This window comes from Colobus angolensis, unplaced genomic scaffold (genome assembly GCF_000951035.1).
Source record: "Colobus angolensis palliatus isolate OR3802 unplaced genomic scaffold, Cang.pa_1.0 Scaffold59, whole genome shotgun sequence".
In the NCBI taxonomy this organism is placed as follows: domain Eukaryota; kingdom Metazoa; phylum Chordata; class Mammalia; order Primates; family Cercopithecidae; genus Colobus; species Colobus angolensis.
This window is the reverse complement of record NW_012119487.1, coordinates 4595633-4601068: the sequence shown is the minus strand read 5'-3', so window position 1 is coordinate 4601068 and position 5436 is coordinate 4595633.

The window sequence follows — 5436 nt, the reverse complement described above, 5'->3', positions numbered from 1 at the left end:
TGCTCCTCCGCCGCAGCGGCCGCCTGGCCGGCCCCAGGCTCCTCAGGGCCCCCGCCGGCTGCTCTGGGGCTTGTCAGTGGCCGGCGTCCTTTAGGCCTCAGGCCTCTGCATGCCGCCTGGAGGGCCTGTAGGGGTAGGTGGGCCGAGAGGAGGGCGAAGGGAGGCTCGGACTAGAGGGAGGGGGCGAAAGGGCTGCCTGGCTCCTCTGGTACTGCCAGGGCCTAGGCCAGTCGGGGAGTGCGCACGGGAACTGCTTTTTGGACCCCTCCTCTGTGGGGGTGGGGGAGGGCGAAGGCGTCTGTAAACAGGCGCCGCCTCTGACTCCCAGCACCTTAGGGCTGCTCCCTCCCCCAGCCCCTGAAGCGCTCCCCCTCTTTGGCCAAGCGGGGTTCACGGTGTCTGTTTCCCTGAAGCCCATGGAGACCTAGCCTGTGGTCTTCTCCCTGCTGGCGGTGGGAAAATTGTGTGTGCGCAGGTGTCTTAAAAAAAAAAAAAAAAAAACTTAAATGCAACAAAAACATACAAAATGTGGTTATCGATAAAGGATGGAGTGGTAAGGGATGCGCCTCTCTAAACATCTCTAAGCATCAGTTCTGTAAACATCAGTTATGCCCGCGTCCCAGGTGAAAGTGAATTGAAACAAGGGCCCTTTTGGAACAGTAATAATACTACTCTTGACATATCAGAATAGCTCATGAAACTGGAGACAAATACTTACTGGCAACGCAGAGACAAATTGTAATGTTTAAAGAGAACTTTTATTCCAGCTAGGCGTTTTAAATTACTAACATGCAGTATAAGAAGCAACATTAACTAGCATAAAGTGGACCTCAGGAAGCACTTCTAAAGGAGACACAGAGGTGGTTCATCTCCAGCCATAGAGCTTCTTGTGCCTTGTCTCCTGTTTCAGTAATTTGTCCCTAAATTGTTCAAGACCAGTCTTTTCTCTGAGTTAGAAATTTGATTTCATTTTTGTTTGTTCTTGTTTTCTTTTGTTTTTTGAGACGGAGTCTTGCCTTGTCACCCAGGCTGGAGTGTGTGGCGCAATCTCGGCTCGCTGCAGCCTCCATCTCGCGGATTCAAGCGATTCCCCTGCCTCACCCTCCGGAGTAGGTGGGATTACAGGCGCCCGCCACCACGCCTGGCTGATTTTTGTATTTTTAGTAGAGACGGGGTTTCACCATGTTGGCCAGGCTGGTCTGGAACTCCTGACCTCAAGTCATCTGCCCGCCTCAGCCTCCTAAATTGCTGGGATTACAGGCCTGAGCCACCTCGCTCAGCCTTAAACTTAATTTTTCAAGGCTTCTACCACATTTTCTTGTAAGTGAGGGAAAAGGTAGATTTAAGTTATTTTGAAAGTACTTTCTACCTAGGTATGCGAAAATTTATATTAAAATTGCTTGGATACATCCAAGGAGATTGCTTTTCACTTGTTAACATTCAACTGCAAGGCCTAAGGGTTATAGGTTGTGTTCTTAAGGAAGACTGACCTGTGCTGAAAAGATGCCAGTTAATGTCTTTCACCTCTTTTAAGGGTACATTTCTAAGTAGAAATGGTCCAAGTCTGTTATAATTAAAAACATTTTCAGGTTACATGAAGTCTAGTAAGCAGCACTAGTCTACTTCTTAGTTCTTCCACAACAATTGATACTGAATAGACTAGCAATTGAATAAACATTGAGGTTGAATTATCTTGGTTAGGATTTGAAGTATAGTGGGTGAGTATCAATATTGACTTTCATTTTATGCCTAGCATAAGTAATGTTGGAGATGTTTTGATTTTTTGAATGATGGAGAAAGAACAACTTTCTGTGGCTCCTGATGTTGTGACTTTTTTGCAAACATTTCAGAAAAGACACCATTTTTCAGGTGCTCAGATCTGTGATTTTTTTTTTTCTGTGCTAAATTTTGTTAGGTCAGCACAGATTCCAAGTAAAGTCCGTGTTGTAATGATAATTAACTTTATGTTTGGCCCCAAACCTATTAGAACAATTGTAGTAATTGATAGCTTCTAAGTTTTAAGTGGTTCATGTACTGTGTTATGAAAAAAAAAATCTCATTGTGTTATGTCAAGGGCAGATTTACCTTATATTTACTATCATTTTCCTGAAAATAAGTATTTTTAATTGGTAAGGTTTTGTATTTGAGATTGGTTGTTGACCCAGCAATTTATGGGCTTAGTCTGGGTCCATATTTGTTTAATAGGAAAAAATTTAGGGAATTGTTTTTATTCGTTTTGTGTCAAAACAGTTTTAAGATGTGATCCCTTAATTGTCCCATCTTCAGTATCAATACTTATTACTTAAGTTCAGATTTTCTCAAGTAATAAAAATTTACTTCTAAGAAGTGTTGGGACCAGAGCTTAAGAATTAGATTTATATTTTCTTGGTAGTATTAAAAATTAATATATGCTTGATTTATTTGAAGAAATTAAAAAGGGTAATTTTGTACACAATAATAAAAATTTAGTATTTGTTGAATGAATAAAAATATTTAATCTTCCTCATTATGCTGCAGTATTAGTTCTGTTGTCCTCATTTTTTCATATGAAGAATCTGAAGCTAGAAGTAGCTACATAATGAACAAAAAGATCACATAATTAATAGGTAAAAGAGCTTACTCAGACCCAGGTCTTGTTACACAAATTAGATTCTTTGCCACTACCACGTGTGTCACAATTAAACTTTGCAGCATCTTCTGTGTGGACAGATTCCTTTTTTTGCCTGTGAACTTACCCTATTATCATTATTTGTATCCTGTCAGATATCTGCTTGTAAGAACAAGAAAGTATTTGTTCATGTGAATCACAAAAGAAACACTTAACTTTTTGTTTTTAGCATATGTGAATGCTATAAAATATAAAAACTCATACTGTTTACATAGGACAGATTTATCATACTGCTATAATTGTTTTCATGGTTAATTTGTTATATAGGCAATTACTAAATTGTGCCTTTTAAATACTTTATAAATTTTTAAAAATAGCTAAAGATATTCGGTGATGTTAAAGTTGGGTCAGCTAATATTTGAAGTTCTTAATTTATAAATTTTTTTTCTTTAAGCCATAGATAATTTAGAATTCTGCAGTATTTTTCATCTCCAGATCTTAGGACTTGAAATGGATTTTGATGGGTCTAATCAGTCCACTCTTGTATATATCTTGAAAGTGGTCAGCATCCAACAAAGTGAGGAATAAACTGATAAATGATCCCTGTTTGGTGAACGCCTCAGATCAGGATGTTCCTTGGCAGGGTATTCTGACCTGGTTTAGCTTTGGCCCTATCTGTGCTCAGGGTTCAGGTATTCTTCAGGATTGGGTTCAGAGGGATTAAAATTCTCAGATTGGCCTGTATCAAAACAGTCACAGATTTCAGTCAGCCTTTTCCCAGAACCTTCTCCAAGATTTTTTCTTTTGTGTAATCCTGGAATCTAGGCTGGATTTGGACTAGCTTTAGAGGTTATAAAATATTAATTTTGCCAGACATTTATACAAAGGAGTTTTTCTTAGTACAGAGTTTCTTAAGGTAGATTCCTTCTATTTTTGAAGTGTGACGTTTACCAATCTGAAGTAATGTTGCCCTATATCCCCAAGACAATTAACTTTAGCATATTTATTTCTGTCCATTTTTGGTCAGGATTGTGCCTGTTTACTTCTTATGTAATACTCTTGGTTGCTTTTTGTTTGTTAGATACTTCTTTTTGGTTTATAATGTTTTCCTGATTGAGGTTTGGGGAAGTAATTTTCCTCACATTTAAACTCAGCTATTTACAGATGTATGTCAGACCAATATTATTTTGACAGTTATCAAGCGTTTTAGCAATGCTGTATGTGTATATGTATGAATCGAATGACAGAGTCACTCACAGTCTGTCACCCAGGGTGGAGTGCAGTGGCACTGTCATAGCTCACTTAAGCCTCAAACTCCTTTGTTTAAGTGATATTCCTGCCTTACCTGGCTAATTTTTTAAATTTTTATTATTTTTATAGAGATAGCATTTTGCTGTGTTGCCCAGAGTGGTCTCAAACTCCTGGGCACAAGTGATCCTCCCACCTCCGCCTCCCAAAGTGCTGAGATGTTTTAAACTGACGTTGGTATACCTTCATGGATTATTACTGTGCACATGTGGTAATAATTTAACTTATAATTGCATTTTATCTAAAAAATTTCCAATATCTAAATAGCATTTGGACATGATAGCAGTTTTTTTTTTTTTTTTTTTTTTTTGAGGAAGGAAAGAGTTCTAAAGGAGTCAGTTTTATCTACAGATTAACATAATTTTTATTGAGGTTAAGTCCCATAACATAAAATTAACCATTTTAAAGTAAACAGTTTAGGTGGCACTTTGTACATTCACAGTGTTGTTCCAAAACATGTTATTACCCCAAAAGGAAACAGTGTACCCGTTAAGCAGTTACTCTGTATTCCCCTCTTCCCTAATCCCTAGCAAAGGCCATTCTGCTTTCTGTCTCTGATTTGAGCCAACATTGAGGAAGAGTGCTCTGTACAATTGAAATTGCAGAAAAAACTTTGGGATGTGATTGTTAGGAATAAAAAACCACCTAATTCTTTGCATGCTTCTGTAAGTACAGTAGGCATGCTGCCAGGGACTCTATGGAAGAAAAGTTGAGAATCATAGAAGTTTGCAGTTTTGTTTTGATCACTCCAGAGGGTTTTGCTCAAACTCTTAGACTCATTTGTATTTCTTCACTGGGTTGTGAGAACTAAAATTTAATGTTCTGTACAAATGTGAACAACTTAATACTTACTTAGTCTCCTATTTAGAACTTGTTTGCCTTTTAGGTTTTCCTAATGTGTAGAAGAAACTAGAAACATTCACAAAGGATTTATTTGAAGTTACACTGGGAAACGATTTTTAGAATTAGGTTGAAACTCTTTGATCCTTGTGAATCTAACTTTATGACTACTTTATTCAGCTAATCTTTGAGAATATTTAGTTTTGACTTGCCTGACACTCTGCTTTTAATCCCTTGTTAAATAAGTGTTAGAAACCTTGATCTTGGCCCTATACCTGATCACCTCTGAAAACATGAATACTGTTACAAAGGCAATTGTTTAGTAAGCTTTTTTGGATTGTTTTAATTGGCTGACTGAGGGAGACAAAATTAGTTTTGTTTTTTTTTTCTTTCTAGAATAAAGAATAATAAACTTGGACTTTTAGAGTTAGTGCTAAGATTGACATTTCCATTTGGAGCTTTGGAAATATATTGTTATCTTAAATTCAGAAATGGTACTTTATCTAATTGAATTGAAATCTTAAAATTTATAAGAAACAAAAGTCACTTTATCTTCTTAGTAAAGATTTCTAATGGGGTTACAGGGAGCTCTAAGTAGAAAAAAATAATTTAAAATTTTGATACTAATCTCCCCTCCTTAGGGAAAATTTTATTAATATACATAATTATAATTTAGTTAC